A 17,417-nucleotide genomic window follows, 5' to 3' on the forward strand; every position below is an offset into this window, starting at 1 on the left:
CTAGAGAGCTGTTCTGTTTTCAACTTCTTGTACTAAAAGCACTAAATGCAACATAGGGGGAAAAAATAAATCAGTAAGGGGAAGGGTAGGTTGGAACATTTCTCTTTTCCATTCCTTTGATAACTGAAATTGTTCATACAGCCAAAAAGAGCACATAAGTCATTTTTCACTATGAAGAAAGCGCCAAGTTAGAAGTACAAGCAAGTCAAATCTCTTTCCAGAAGGATAAAGCTGCAAATATCCTCGTGCCTAAAAACAAACCACCCAACTAAAAGCCACCCCCATGCTACATAACAAAGACAAATTTAATTTGAGGTTCACAAATTGCTAATGGACACCAAAAAAACCCCAAACCCTGAAGATTTCCACTGCTATTTTAGCTTCACTTCTCTGTGTTAGCAAAAGAAATAAAATTAAATGGTTTCTGTCAGGAAAACGAGCACCTTCGCTTCCCCAATGTGAAGCACGTCTTACAAAAAGGTGTTCTTAACTTTCAGCAAAAGTAATGATTTAAAGTGATTAAAATTTCATGCAGTGATGAACACAGGATATTCTGCGGGAAGTTCCCTAACGGATCCATTAGCTGACAGCTGACTGTTTGCTCAAGCAAGTGCAGAGCTGATTCCATATGTCACCGGAGACACGCAACCTATACTGGCTTCCGTACACTAGGCAAAGAACACAGAGCATCCTCCCAGCAGCTAGTTTCAGCTGGTGGTATCAAAACCTCATTTATTAAGAGGTGACACAGACTAAAAAAAACAAAGATAACCAGAAGACACTAATAACCCCTTTGGCCAATACCCTAACATTCAATTAATTCAGCCCATTTTTAACATGTATGAAAATATGTGTGGGATTCCTTGTCAACAAAGCAAGCTCCTGTGTTTGGAAAGGAAAATAAAAATTGTCCTGTGTTCTTTGCAGGGCACATGCAATTTTTTAAAAATTCTGTAGCTTTTATCATGTGACATGATTTATTTTTTGAGTGTCATTAATTGCAACATTTGCTTATTTTACCATGAACAACCCATGGCATTTCAAAGAATGATGCTCTACTGGATTCAGTTTTATAATTGGCAATAACATTAGTCTAATGAGACCTTAGAGAGTCTGTATCATTATGCATTTAAAGTGCAACTGATGTGACCTTGTAATTAATGATCTAGTAAGTAGCAAAAAGTGAAGATAAAGGAAGAAACATTTTTTTAAAAAGGACAAGGAAGCAAGAATTTAGGTTACTAGAATTTGAACATTTACCACACATCTTCATGCAGTTCTACCCTGAAAAATAACTATACCCCTATCGCATCTTAGGTTGTCTGTATACTAAAAATGTATTTTAAAGAAAAAAACCTCTCTATCACTGACTAATTCAATCTGAAATTTTTGATCCTAATGTTTCTACAGAGCAAATGTTGCTGTTATCATGGCTATACAAATATACAAGGAAAAATTCTGGGGCTGCTTTTGATTTCGTAGAAGCAGAACTAACCCCAGATTGTTTGCAAGTAAAGCTACTGTAGCAAACTCAGCATAGCTGACGGGACTCTGTTCAGAGTTAAAACAATGAGTACAAGCCTGCTTTTTTAGTTGGACATTTTGTATTTCAGAGTTAAAAGCTGTAGGAAAAATTACATGCTTCTGTTCTAGTTCACGTTTTTTACAGGAATCAGAACATCACACTTGTATTACCTTAATGATTTCGAATGATGCTTCCACTGGAAGAGCTAGTTACCTGGGTGACACTACAACAACTGTGCACTGAAGGAACACCAGATCTCAAAACATTACCTGGAAAATTAGGATACGCAGGACCTGCATAAAAAAGAACAAAGTTCTTTGATCCTACATGTCCTTCCATGATTTTTTTTTCTTTGAATGGAAGACAATAAGTTTGATGGAAGGATGCTTCTGAGGTTTGAATAGCCTAGATGTGGGAAACTTGCTCAGATGTGTTAGACCTTGGACATCATATCTGTGAAGGAGACTGAGGATTTCCAGTCCTCTGATTTGAATCGTCCCCTAATTTGAATCATCATCTCTTCAAAAGAAACACCTACTGTCCTTATTGGAACTAACAGGTAGGGAATCAAGCTGTCCCAGCAAGCAGTACAACTCTGGTACCAATCCACACCAGGCCCCACCATTTGACTGCAAGGTCCTATTGGATGGCAGGTTACAGAGTTGGAAGGAAAAATTATCTGCAGCGACAAGTTCAAACAAAAGAAGGGGAAATAAGGATTATCAGTGAGGCAAAGTCAGAAGAGATGTGAGCACTCTTCCTTTTCAGTTGCATTTGCCTGTTTATCTGGACCAAACACGTAGGATCTACTCCCACCCCCTCTACAGATTCATCTGTCCAAATGCATTTTGGAGGCAGGCAAAGGCAGCAGGAGCATACTGGAGACAACGATCATGTCAGGGATATGACACATGGCTGACTCGGCAGAACACAGGCTCGTAAAACTGTGGCTACTCATGATCAGTTTCGCCTACTGACTGAGATACTGTAGGTTTCCTTCCAGCACAAGTATGCAAGCACAGCAAGAAAAGGTGAATTTTCCAATCAGACTCGTAAGCAGTCAGGAAAGACTCATCAGAGGCGGAAGAGCGCAAGCCTACTGTAATTTTAAATACTGCTCTAATAAAAAATGATCTAGCTCAGTATCCCATCTTCAATAATGGCCTTTGCCAGCTCTTTCATCATGGGCCTCAGGAGGAACTCTGACAACAAGCAAGGTTGTCTCTTTGTAGAATGAGTGACCACCAGGAGATACCTCAGAAGATGAGAAAAACAGGATGAACAAAGACTGTTCCAACCTCCACCATCTGTAGCTCAGAATGAGTCAGAGACTGAGGAATCAGCTACATGAAGTCCTATAGGTGTGACCTAGTTCACAAATTTAGTTATGTGATGTTGTCAACTAGTGATGTTGATGTAACATCTGCACAGGATTTACACTGAGGTATGTCTTTACTTGAATAATTTTATGCTGACTGGTTTAAGTAACATGCAAGAAAATAAAAATAGTTATAATGATACAGATTTAAGCATCTTAACTTTCTGTTCTAGACAAAGCTTCTGAAGACCCACAGGATGTGAGTGTCACAGCCAACTGCAGACAGAGATCATCCAAGTGCAACTGTAGCAGCTATACCTGAGCAAGGCTTCTTCAAATTCATTCATGCACCTGAAAAAGCACTGTCCCATCATTAATCTCCTTGTCTCCCAGCTGCTCACACGAGCAATTTCCACTTTGACTGGAAGCTGTCTACCCTGTGCACAAGGCAACAGAAAGCACATGATGATGGGTGGGGAAAAAACCCCCAAACCAAACCCAAAGGAGTACCTACCCACCACGCTCAACCCATGTGCAGCAGGCACACCTCCTAGCTGGGGGTACCTAACTGACAGCCAGAAGGAGCTGCTTCTAACTTCCAGAGCTGAGAAAACAGTCAAATTGGTAAGTTCAGGCTTAAAGAACCCACCAATTGCTAAATAGAACTATTTTTAAAAAATTTGTTTTCAGGATTCATTCTACATTTTGAGGGAAGTCAGCATATTGATCACATTCATAAAGAGTGAGAAACAGTTTGTGTATTTGCACATCCAACAAAAGACTTGCTGACAAACCCAGGGCACAGGATGCTACGTAACAGCGATGGTTTAATTTTCTTCGTTCCAGCAGTCAAGATCACAAGGGAGAGATTAACTAAAATATCAGAATTGCAAAAGCAATTTTATGTTCTGAAATACATAATGCATACACACGAGGCCATTTTTTAAATTTAGAGTTCCAATGTCTAGCCATACAATTTCAAGCCTTTACCACACAAAGACATTTTCTCTGACAACAGATGATACTGCAGACAAAACAACCAATATATTGTCTAGACAGCATTACTGCTGCTCCATCGTCTTCAACATTTAAGTAGACAGTCAATAAATAAATGCAAGCAGAAAAGGGCAATTCTGGGGTGTTTCTTTTCAGTGCAATAGCTTTTCTTATTAATTTGTAGATAATTACAATTACCTTCAGAACTAGAAATCTAGTATATTCAAGAAGTCTGGCCAAATGCTTGTTTTAGATTACAGAGAGATGCAGGTCATACCACACCAAAGCTATCTAGTCCATTTCAAACAGGATTTAGGAACAAAATTATAAATAGAAATATTTTCTTTTCATTGAAGCCTGGCATCACAGAACATTTTCAGCCATTCAAGTATATTATTTCCTAAAAAAAAAAAAAAAAATCCCTCCAGAAGTTATTTTAAAAGCAACTTTTAGATATTGTTTACTAAAGCAAACTAACATTTTGCTTTTGGAGTTTCACACAAGAAGCGTGCAAACTGCCTTCCCAAGAGATATATATATCTGTATTACAACAAAAAATGAAGCACAACTTATGTAGGAGAACAATTTGAAGCACTTTTATCCTGAAAAATTCTATGCAAACTTAAGGAGTAATTTCTTTTAAAGTTCAAGCACAAATAACATATGAATAATGGATAACATTTGCAGGCTCCCAAAAGTCCAGAGCTACTGAAATTCATATGAATCTATAGTATTTTTCATCTTCTCAGCTAGGCACACAGCTGAAGTGGCAATTACATTTTAAGGTGACCAAGGAATTCAGTAGCAGCAAGAATCCAGTTGCAACTTCATTTAGTCAACTTAGAAATACAAAGAAGATTCACAGGAACTTAAAAGATTATCAAAAAGACGACCCTATAATAAATGACTTATATCTCCCCAAATTATAGCTCAGTAACAGTGCTAGGGAACCTCATGGAACTCAAATATAATTTATTTGGGGTGTGTGTGTTTGCCGCACACCTGCCTCATAGAAATTAATTTTCCCAAATTGCCAAATGTCACCCTAAGTAAATTCCCCCTTATTCTCAATGCTATTTTACCTGAATATAATTGACATGATTAACATGTTAACAAAAATTAGTAATTAATGTACTTAAATCCAATTAATGACAAAATACTGCCACTCATTTACTCAAGGGCCACACACCCAGATCTCTTTCAGCAATTAGCTCTTTGCTGAACAACAGGAATCTCGAGCCACCAGCTGGAAAATATCAACCTTCTGACTAAACCAAAAAGTAAAAGTATGTATAAACAATTAAAACCACAGATGCACGCTCTTCTTCATGATTCAATAGCTTGTGTTTTCCTTTTTACATAACAAACAAGTGAAAAGTACAATTAAATTGTAAAGAAATTCAAAATTAAACAATAAAAAAGAGAAAGATGACACCTGCTAAATAACACCCTTATTAAAAGGGAAGAACTGCGTGACATTTTAACTAAACAAGAATTATTACCCTAATAGCTATCATTATTGCTGTTGTACTGCTTTCTGTACTGACAGATATACCAGTATTCATAGGCAAAGAGACCAGAAGAAATCACCTTAATTAGCTTGTCAGGCATCTTGCATAATAGAGGTCACAAGGCTGCTCTAAATTAATTCATCATTTTATGGTTTGGATGTATGCACATGCTCAATGCACATGCTCAAACTCATTCCAAATGACCTACTTTAGAAAGTTTTCCCACCTTGGACAGGTCCTAAATTTTAAAACACAGTGACCACTAAAAGTACCTCCTGCCCCACCTGAATGTATCGCCAGCAGCCAGCCAGCAACCTTGTCACACCTCTGCCTTGGTGCCCTATGACCACCCCCTTTCTGTTTGCTGTGTAAGCAAGCAGATCCCCTTGGCATGACTGGTGCAGTCCCACTAGACTCCAGTCTAGCAAGTGACTTCCCAGTCACTCAACCACCTAATTTTCTCCAAGGTCCCTCAGTTTTTTCAGTGCCTCCCATTAATAAGGGTCACCTAAATATGATATTAAAGATATGGAATATTTCTTCTTTCATGGAATCATGGAATAGTTTGGGTTGGAAGGGAGCTTCAAAGACCACCTAGTTACAAACCCCATAGTCATGGGCAGAGACATCTTTGACTTACAGGTTGCTCAAAGCTCCACCCAATGCAACCTTGAACATTTCCAGTGATGTAGGATCTGCAACTTCTCTGGGGAACCTGTTCCAGGGTCTCACCACCCTCACTGTAAAAAATTTCTTACTTAGAGCTAACACAAATCCACCCTCTAAGTTTCAACCCATTTCCCCATGTCCACTGGCAACAGGCCCTGGTAAAGTTTCTCTCCATCTTTCTTATAAGCTCACTTTATATATTGAAAGGCCACAATAAGGTCTCCCTTCTCTTCTCCAGGCTGAAAAAGCCTGACTCTTGCAGCCTAAATTCATAGCAGAGGTGCTCCAGTCCTCTGATCATCTTTGTGGCCCTCCTCTGGACTCACTCCAACAGCTCCATATCTTTCCTGTACTGGAGACCCCAGATCTGGAGGTGGGGTCTCAGGAAAGCAGAGGGGCAGAATCACCTCCCTCAACCTGCTGGTCATGCTTCTTTTGATGTGAGCCAGGAGACAGCTGGCTTTCCTGGTGTGAGTGTACTTTGCCAGCTCGTGTCCATCAGTATCTCCAAGTTCTTCTCTGCAGGGATACTCTCAATTACTTCCCCCTCCAGTCTGTATTGATACTGGTGATTGCCCTCACCCAGGCGCAGGACTTCACACTTGACCTTGTTGAACTTCATGATGTTCACAGAGGCCCATTTGAGATTCTAGCATTTATTATGGCAGCAGCCACTGTCCCTTACGGTTCTCAGGTCATTTTCCATACAGCTCTAGAACAGAAATTTTCACACCCTGAAAGCATGGCCCACATCCTAATTGCTAGAAGTACAATGATAATTTTGCTCTCTTAAAGATACATGTCTGTCAACTTGGGGGAAAAAACCCAACCTAAATCTATCACTCATCTGAAAATGGAGACAACAGGACACAGAGTCTCACCATCTCACCCACGACTTCAATACAATCATCTCCAGTACTCTGCTCTTATTCATCATTTAACCCTGCAAGCACCTGGCACTATGTTTTGCAACGTGCATGGAGTTCAGCCATGCAGCAGTTTTACCTTTGAAGCTTATCTGCTTCTGCAGGAGAGACTTTTCTGCTCCACCTCAGCAAGTACACTGCAGAAGGAAAGCACTCACTCCCTTGTCTTGGGAAGCAAAACTGGCTTATTTGTAGGTTACAGTCACTTGCCCTAGGCCAGGGTTGGCTCCTGCAAAGTAGGTGTATGCTCTGTCTTCAACAAGAAAGTTTTGCTCCAAATGTGGGCGTTTCACTAGCAATTTTGTGAGTCTGCTATCATTAAAAAAAAAAAAAAAAGAAGAAAATGTCTTGATTTTTTGCTTTAAAAAAAGTTACTTTCCATCATGTTCATGTTGCATCTTTCACCTAAGGAATCAAACTTCTCAACACTTTCCAACTCCAGGCTAGCAATTAGAGTGACATATACGGGGCGTGCCAAGCCTGCCATGATGGCATGCAATGGGAAACCACGCAGCCTTGGCTTACCATTCCTTGTGGGCTCTGCTTTAGACTTCTCTTCCCTGATCTTTCCTCTACCACTGTGGGAAGCACTTTAAACACAATTCATTAAAGCATTTCTGAAAAAAGATGTCAAAGACAAACTAGTCCTGAGGGTGTTCTTACTTGATGGACTGAAACAAGAGGGAACTGTCTCAGCATTTCCTGTGATGGGGAGGTTTATCAAAATACAGCTTAAAGAAACATTTAAGTCTTCAGACATCTTCTAAGGGTATGTTAAAGATGACATCAGTTTTCTGTTCATCTTTTTAAAAGGTTTTCCATATTAAAAGGTTTTCCGTATTAGGCAATGGGTCTTCCCATTTTGCAGCTCAGATTACTCCCTACCATGCAGGCTACACAACCCAAGTGTGAACTAGCCAGCAGCATGTGAAACACATCATCGGGCCCTACCCTCCGAAGGTGTGCAAAGCGAACACACCTGATTGTCCTGGTTTGTACAGTGCCTAACTCAAGCTGAGATAGGTGATAGAAGGGTGTGAAGAGGAGAGTGAAGAGGTGCTGGAGCAACAACAGAAGTGTTAGGTGTTCTCTTAAAAAAAAAAAAAAAAAAAAAAGAAACAAAATATTAAAAATCAAAGAACAAAGAAAAGAGCATCAGAAAGTAGTTTTGATATATTCCATGTTGGTAAATAAGCTGTAACAAGGTACACTGGGGCATAAACACACCCTTCAGTGTTTACTGACGGGTTCAGACAACGCTCTTTTAAACAGGTGAGTAAAATGCCTTGGTTGCTTGGTGTTCTCAATCCCCTCTGTACCTTGCTTTCAGGAGTACACAGTGTGTATTTAAATATTCTCTTCAGGCTAAATAACTATTATTTAGTAACAAATTTTCTTGTTCCTAACCAGCAAGTAGAGCTCTTAGCCATACTCTTTTGACTCCAAAAGTACTGCCAGACAGAAGGACAATTTCCATTTAAATTAAATGTTAAAGGCAGAAACATTGACAGGTGGGGGAAGATACAAGGACTTTAGCAGAAGCGTGCATTGTCAAACCACTTACTGGTTCGTAATTTCCATGAGTGATTTAAATTTTGGTCACAGATCAGAAGGATTTAAATTATGAGCAATAACAAAAGAAACAACTGAAGTATTTAAAAAAAAAACAAACAACCAAGCAATGCTGCTTGATAGAAACACTGCAATGACAGCTTCAAAAATAAACAGCATGCTTACAAGAGCTGAAATATGTACCTTGACACAGATTTGACAAGCCCCAACTGAAAATTTCAATAAAAGCATTTATTGAGAACAAATTAAAAGATTTCAACAGTTAAAAGAAATCTATTTTATCATGTTCCCATAAAACAAGAGGAAGAGAAGAAAGCCTCTCCTGGAGGAAGAGGTATTTTGAGGTTTTTAATGTGGTTTTCTTACTCATTTCAGTGTTCTGGTTCCTCTTATACTGATCTAAACTACTGAGTTACAAATACGTAAAAACTCCCATTTCTCACTTCGCATAATCTCAAACAGAAAGCTGTAGCTGAGAGCAAATCAGAGGTGTTCCCTACCAAGCAGGGATGGAATTTCTTTGCTGAGCCTCAAATCTTCTAAACTTCAAAAATTCCTTAAGTCTTCACCAGTTTTTATAAACTTAATGCTTCTAAATGTCACCTTTCAAGCAGGAAGCAATGCAATACTATCATCCCACAGATTAGCTTTAAGAATCAATTTTGCATATTTTCAAACACCATCTTCTCGACTAAACATGCAATCAATCTGCTGAAAGCCAGGTTTTGCTGTTCTGAGCATTTTGTGGACTGCTTGCTGCCAGAATCCACTGCTAGTCACAAACAATACTACTAAGAGTAGTAACCCGGAGGCTGAGCAGAAATAGGAATAGTAAATACTTGTACTTTCAGCCACCAAAAGAGTGGCATAGTTCACCAGTGACTGGTATAAAGGCAGGTAAGATCTGCACAATAAATGCATCACTACACCCCAAATACACAGAAAGAAGAAAGGAAAAAAAAAACAGAAGGGAGTAACTTCCTTGGCACAGTCTATACGGAAGGAGCAGGTAGCACTTCATAGTGCTGCTAAATACCAATTGTAAGTCAACATGAAGGGATATTGTCCCCAGGCAAAGTCCTACTTGATATCAAGCGGACAGCTCAGCAACTGCTCCTTATCACATTAAACCGGTTTGCATTTCCTGCTCATATGATACCCATGCCAGAGTAGGGATGGGGAGAATTATCCAGTCAGGAAATTGTAGGAAATAAAAAAAAAAAGCTCACTTTAATATAAGAAAACACAACAAAACAAACCACAAAACAAAACAACAAACCTGACAGATATATAACCAAATGGAAGTATAAATAATAGGACAGCAACACAGAATTGATTACACTAGCAATGGGATTGTAATTTTATTTTTTTTTTATTTAGGTATAAGGATAGTTTGATGGCAGGTCTTGAGAGCATGAAGTTTCCACAAATTTTGATAGGTTCCAAAAGGTAAGAGAAGTATAACAGGAAGAAAAGAGAAAATAACAGGAGATTCACTGACAGGAATCACAACCTACAAACAGGGGAAAAAAAACAAAAGGGGGGTGGAATTAAGAGTTCTTAAGCAGAGTGAGCAAGCATGGCACAGCATGAAGAGTACTTAAGAAGGATACCAGCCATTCCAAGCATCTGCCCCGAACAGAAACAAAACTTACTGAAGGTACCTGCACTGCCTGCCACTAGAGGCTTCCTAGACAGCCTGTACAGGAGATACACAGGCTTAAGGACCCCTAAAAATTTTTTTTCATCCCTAACAATTAATAGAAAGTTTAGAGCAGAAAGAAAATTGTGTTATATGCCCTACACTTTTCATTACGATAACCCCTGCTGCCACCTCCCCACCCCAAAAACCAAATCAGCCTTGCAGAGCCCAATGCTTAGAAGTAAGGCAATGTGACTATATTCCCTACTTATTAAGTTTCACATGTGCAGCAAAAGCAGAAATTAGAAAGCAGATTACAGTGCTGATTTTAAATCTCTGAAGCTGAATCCACGGAAGAAAACAAAAGACTTCACTCAAATCACCATGCCAGTCAAGCTAGTGTCCTTTTAAATAATTGCCTGGTTTAAACTAATGACATTTACATTCAGTAATGGACTTCAGGTGGAATACATCTTCCAAATTTAGACATCCATCTGGGGGTGAGATGAATCATGCAGTGAAAGCGCTTATTTCTCTCCACTGACTATAAAGGGAGCCTACAGAGAGAGCTCTCCTATAGGCAGACAAAGCTGGTGTTCAGCAACCTGTCTCCTGAGCTGATGCTCACCTTTACATTCCACAGCATGCCTAACGGTCATCATCTACCACCCACTCAAAAACTTAGGCTACCAAAGCTTTCTTTCAACAAGGTGAGAAGCAACACTACCCTAAATTAGCATCTGCAAAGAGCTTAGGATCACGAAACATTAGCATTAGCAGTCACCGTTTTCCCTTCCCACAACAGTTAAGAGCCCTGCTAGTGGAAAAATAAGCACAGCTTTCAAAATAAAGCCCCCACAAATCTGACATCTTTGTACAAATCTCAACACCTGTTGAATATGAAAGAACTATTTTAAAATAATGCAACCACATATAGAAAGCTATCCAGAAGCCCCAATCTTCATAAAGTGCTGCGTAACTGGATGAAAATATATTACCAAGTCTACTAATTGGCTAAATTCAGCCAAAACTTTAAGAATGTTTCTAGAGAGAGTGGGGACTCTGGATTCCAACATCAGTGACACAAAGTATGCAGCCAAATCTAAATAATTATTAAAATTGAACCACAGAGTAAAAGTCTTCAGTGATTTATGCAGCTGCCACCACAACAAAAGGAACGGGAAAATATACATAAAACAGCAGCCTCTTGTTTCAAATGAATCTCCTCAAATGCAGTACTTCTGTCCAGAACAATGTCCTCTTAATATTACTTCTTTATTTACAAGTACAGAGGTCCCCTGATTGTTTCAACAGTCATTACAGACACAAAGAAATACATTTTTATTGACAAGCTGGTCACATACAGAGACATGCGGGGCCTTAGCGTGTCTGGGGGAGGGAAGGGCAATACGAAATCACCACAAAGGAGTCTGAAGGGAGAGCAGAAATAGCCAGCCTACAGACAGCCCGGACCACACATCGGTTTGATCAATACCCACTCAAAACCACCTCTTCCTTAAAACATCTCTTTCCCTCAAGGGCTTCTATTGTGCGAGGAGCACATCAGAGAGATGTCACTGGAAGTGAATCCATTACATGACCAAAAAAGCACAATGCAGCAGTAAGAGGGTGAAGTCACATGAAATTAAGTCATTGACTGGCATGGACCTGAAGTTCTACCCCTGCTCTGAAAACGAGACATGCTTCATGGACATTTGATATTTTGGTAGTACACACAAGGTCACACAAAGAAAAGAATATGCAACCAGTGGGCCTAAAACACCCTCTAAGCATGTTAGCACCCCATTTAGGACCAAAATTTGAGTGTTACTGCTAGAAGGGATTCTGGAAAATGAGCAACAGATAAATTAAAAACAAAACCAAAACCTAAAAGGTGGGCTTTTCAACGAAGGACTGGTTGTACTGAGCAAGACTCAAAGGTCAATATCCATTCAAATACCCTTTCACTGACAGCAGCCAGTAACAGATACTGAATAAAGCACGTAAGAACACAATAAATAACAGTAATACTTCCCCAGAATACTCCCTGAGCCCCCAATGGTTTGCAGAAGCAGGATTTCCTGAACAAGAATAGGTATTTGCATTTGATGATTCTTCTTCCATGAAACAGCAGTTCCCCTCCACACTGATGTAATGTTTAGCCTCCTTAAATTCCTGAGGCAAGAAATTCTATAGCTTAATTACACCTTCAGCCAAGAACCACCTCCTTTTGTCTGTTTTCAATTCATCAGCTGCTAGTTTCATTAGATACCTCTTAGTCTGTATGCACTAAAAAAAAGACAGTGAATAAAACCTCCCTATTTGTGTCCCCTTGGCTGCTGAGCACTTTACAGAATTCTGTCACCCCACTTTTTGGTCACCTTTTCTACTGTAACAAAGCCATGTGGCTCCTCTTACAGAAATAATTTCATATTTCAAATTTGTTCTTCCTTGAAACTTCAACTACATTCCTTCTGAGACAATGACAGGGATGGGGGTGAACAGGGCAGAACTATGTCAGGTAATTCAAAAGGAAATTAAAAAAAACCAACCAAACAGTACAATCATTACTCTCCTTTTCCTTCCTAGTGGTAACAGTCAGCTCTGTGCTCCTCCTTTTAGGTGAGAAGGCAAGCCTGCTCCTCACCACCTCCAAATACACAATACAAGAAATTTCATCTGCTGTTTTAACATCTGGCTGCTGAGCAATGTCAAGTCCCTGTGCAACGCTGGGGTCTGCCTTTGCATCTGCTGCCCATCAGTGAAGTCTGTGGGCTCACTTCTATACCCTTCATGAACCTGAACATTCTCTATTAACATAACCCTGGAGAATTGTTATCCAGGACCCCTCTCTATCTACTGTCTCTGACTTATATTTCAGTCATTAGTCTTAACTACATGAAGCCCTCTTCCCCTAGCCAATGGCTTCTTGGTTTCTTCAAAATTCTTTGGTCCTTGTCAAATGCCTTTTGGACATCCAAGTAAACAATTTCTGTCAGATCTTACATATTCATGTGGTTGCCTTCAAAAAACTCCAGTAAGTTTGCTAAACCTGACATCCCTTCACAGCAGGCTCTTAACTCTTCCTCAATACATCAGTTATCCCTGCTATCCTCATTATTATTTCTACTCAGTACAGATATCAGGCTTACTGATCTGTATTTCCTCAGATCTCTCCTGAAGCCCTTTTAAAAAAAATAAATAAAATCAGTGTCACATACAGATTAAAACATTATAAATCATATATAAATGAATTGTATCTTAGCTAGATGCTGTATTTGTTGTTTATTGTGACTATACAATAATCCTTGGTTGCTCTTTGGAGAGTTGTACTTCACTTCTAAGCCCAAAAGCAAACCTCTCTAAAGACATATGGGGCTTTTGTTTTTTTCTTCAACAGCAATACTACAAATATTTAGTGTCAGCAAAAATAATATCCTTATCTTCCCAGTCTGTAAATGATAGTTCAACTATTAACTGTCCTAATTACCAGAAAACACAAATGAGCTTCAGAAAACAGAGTTATTCGTTTGCAAATGAGAGAGCATTCAAAGGGAAGCATAACCTTTAACATCTTGCTAGACGACTTGAATTGAGAACTTCTGCAGAAGTTACAACCAACAAGCAGGCAACTTGAGGCAAAAACTAAACTAAGCCAAATTTCCACATACACAAGTGTTTTTAACCTCACCAATTATGCGAAGCAAAGTTTTGTTTCACAAAGTTTCTAAGCGCCCTCTAAATTTCAAGTCCAAGTTCACACAATTCTTCAGCATTGCACTGGCTTTCACCTGATTCTTTACTCACAGGTCCAAAGAGTTGAAAATGAGTGCATTCTTACTACACTGATCAGGTGCCTTCCTGTGACTCAAGCTCAAATGCTAGACCATATTCCTAGTGGTAAGATGGTAAACACAGAACTGCATTTAAATCCATAAGCAACTGCTTCAGCCCCTTTTTCACCTCTGTATTTTGCATTAGTTCTAACACAACCCAAACAGCAGCACAGATACATCAATTCAGTATGTTTAGTCAAACGCAGGGAGAGAAAGAAAACTTCCACTTTATCACCCTTGGTAAAGAGACTGCTGGAGCAAAGTGTTCACATCTTAATCATTAAAAAGAACAAATATTACCCTATCACAGCTGTCAAAGAAACACCTTTCCAAAGCCTCTGATGCTGCCCAGTCTTCTAGGCAGCAAAGAAGTTAACAGTATCCTCACTGTTGCTACCACGGGAGCAGGGAGAGGACACAGCAGATGATAAAGCCATATGCAAACTTGATATCAATAGCAGAAAGCTAAGAAACTCAAAAGAACAATGCAGTTCCAAAGAGTCATCTCCCCTCTTCCCAAGCTGCCGTAAGAAAGTTGACAGAAACAAAAAAATGTGGCTGCCAAAACAAACAAAAATATTTTGCTGTTCTCAACACCATGTTTTGCCTCATTTTAACTACCACACTGGCTGTTGTGACCCTCTTAAATCCTTTATGAAAATCACAGAACAGCTGAAGCTATAAGGGACGCCCAGTTCAAAAACATAAGGGACTCCCAGTTCAAAGCCATGTCCACAACAGCAAGTTGCTCAGGGTTGTGTCCAGTTGTGTTTCGAGTCACCAGCAAGGATGGAGACGCCACAATCTTTCGGAACCACCTGTGCCAGCATTCCATCACTTTTACGATAAAAAAACCTCACATTTTTTCATACATTTAAATGGAATTTCCTGTATTACAATTTGTGCCCAGTGCCTCTGGTCCTGTCAGTGGACACTACCAAGAGGCCTGCCTCTGCCCTCTTTATTCCATCCCATCATGTTTTTCTACACAGAAGATTCCTCTGAGCCTTCTCCGGGCTGAGCAGTCCTGTTTCTCTCAGGCTTTTCTCAGAGAACAGGTGTTCTAGTCCCTCAGTCATCTTGGAGCTCCTTTGTTGGACTCTCTCCACTTTTGTCCATGTCTCTCTTGCACTGGGAAGCCCAGAAGATGCAGCACTCCAGGTGTGGCCTCATCAGTGCTGAATAAGGGGAAAGGACCACCTCCTCAACCTGCTGGTAACTCTTTTCTGAATACATCCAGGACACCTCTGGTGGCCTTTGCTGAAACTGAACATCACTGGTTCATGTACATCTTTTCCACCAGCACCCTCAGGTCTTTTTCTGCAGAACTGCTTTCCAGCTAGTTGGACCCTACCATATACTGAGGTTATTCCTCCCTAGAAGTAGGCCTTGGCATTTCTCTTTACCAAACTTCATGTGGTTCCCCACTGGCCAATTCCCCCATTCTGTTGGGGTCCCTCTGGAGGGCAGCACAACCCTTTGATCAATCACTCCTCACACTTCTGTATCCTCTGCAGACTCACTGTGTGGCCACCCAGAGCAGTGACAAAGGTGTTCATTCAACTGGCCCTGGGGTACACCACTGGTGACTGGCCTCCAGTTGGATTTTGTGCCACCTTGATGTAAACCCTTTGAGCCCAGCAGTTCAGACAGCTTCCAGTTGCTCTCACTGTCCACTCATCTGGCATGTACTTCATCAGCCTGTCTATGAGGATTCTACGGGCAACAGTGCTGAAATTTAAGTCAAGATAAACAATATTCACTGCTCTGTTCTCATCCACCCAGCGAGTCATCTCATCACAGAAAGTCATGAAGCATGATTTCCCCATGAGAGCTGACAGCTCCCTATCAACTTCTAGTTTTTCATATTTGGAAGTTATGCTAGCTCCTGCTCTTCATCTTTTTCAGTCTAAGTATTTTTTTCTGATGTATAAAATACCCTTACTCATTGACAGCTGCACATCTACTAATTGGGATGTCCTTAAACCAGCTAACAATCTCACAACACTGCTTAACAAACTACTTATTCCAGTCAGGCACTGAAATAACAATGCTGCTTTTTTCTCCAGAAATGTATCTAAAGTAGTAGCAATGTTGTTGCAGCTGTAATGGCCTAATGATCTCAGAGAAGCAAGAAAACACCCTCCTCCCCACCCCCAAATACACTCACTGCTTTTTGTTGGGAAAATACAAGTTTACCAGGCATATCATCCCAACATCCTGCCTGTAAGAGTTTTTCCCTCCTTTAACCCCAGCATTTTGCTAATTGCATCCATCTAATATAATTCCCCTATTTTGTCATGCTCCTCAACCCCCTGAAACAAAGCCATCAGGAATTTTAGGGAACATTATCTCCACATGTTTTCTTTCCTTAACTTTTTCCACCTTCTCTCTTCCCTTCAGAATTGCAGCGAAGACATATCAGACTCCACACTACACTAAGGGAAAGACCCATGCTTACACTTACTGGGTAAGAAATAATGCACAGCAAACCCCCTGCATTGAAGTGATGATGTACCTAGAAGCTAAGCATCCTTTCACTCCACTCAAACTAAGCATGCATCAAAAAAAAAAAAAAAAATGGCCAGCAAAGCACTGATGTGGTTTTCCTCAATTCTGACCAGTTCTAAACATTTCCAGGTAGTGGATAATCCATTAGCTGGTTTGGCTAAATGGTAGCTCAGCTCTGGAAGTCTTAGGGTAATGGCAGGGTGCAGTTGTGGTTTCACACTGTATTACACATCCGACTAAACGTTTGAAACACACACGGTGGAATAAAACAACTGGAAGAGCAGATTACGACACGAATCCCATATTCTTCCATCAATTTAGTGATGTACTCTCCACCACCCCCACCACCCCAAAAAGAAAAAAAGAGTCCATTTTAAAAGCTAGACATGTCTGTTGTAGCTCTGACAGAGCAAGGACGATCGTCTGACAACAGTTTCTGGAGTGCTGATGCTCTCTGCAGCCAAGTGATCAACTAAAATATTTTAAACAAATTTGGACATACTCCTGATCAGATTATAACAATTTTCAGGCAGCTGAAGCCCTGGGCAAACGCTGTTTGACAGCATCCATTTAAAAACTCTTTCACACTTGTGCAAAGTTAAATCAACTTGGCACTCTCTCTGGTAGGCAATTGTCTCCTTAAAGTATGAGCAGTATTCATCCAAGTGAATTGCTGCTTTAGGGGGACATTTGGCTGGCATGGGGAGGAGGGGACTGATTGACAATGTGCCTTAGACACAAAGAAGTTGTAGTAAGAGTTTCTAAAAACCAAAAAGCAGTTAAGACCATGAATAGATGGAGCTAGCTGAAGCGACAGAAGTACAGGATGTTTCCGGGAAGATGCTGGTGGTTCAATAAGCTTCCTAACTATGACTAATCTTAAAACAGTTCTTGTGTCTTGTTTTGTGAAT

This window comes from Gallinula chloropus (genome assembly GCF_964237585.1).
Source record: "Gallinula chloropus genome assembly, chromosome: 2".
NCBI classification, from domain to species: Eukaryota; Metazoa; Chordata; class Aves; order Gruiformes; family Rallidae; genus Gallinula; species Gallinula chloropus.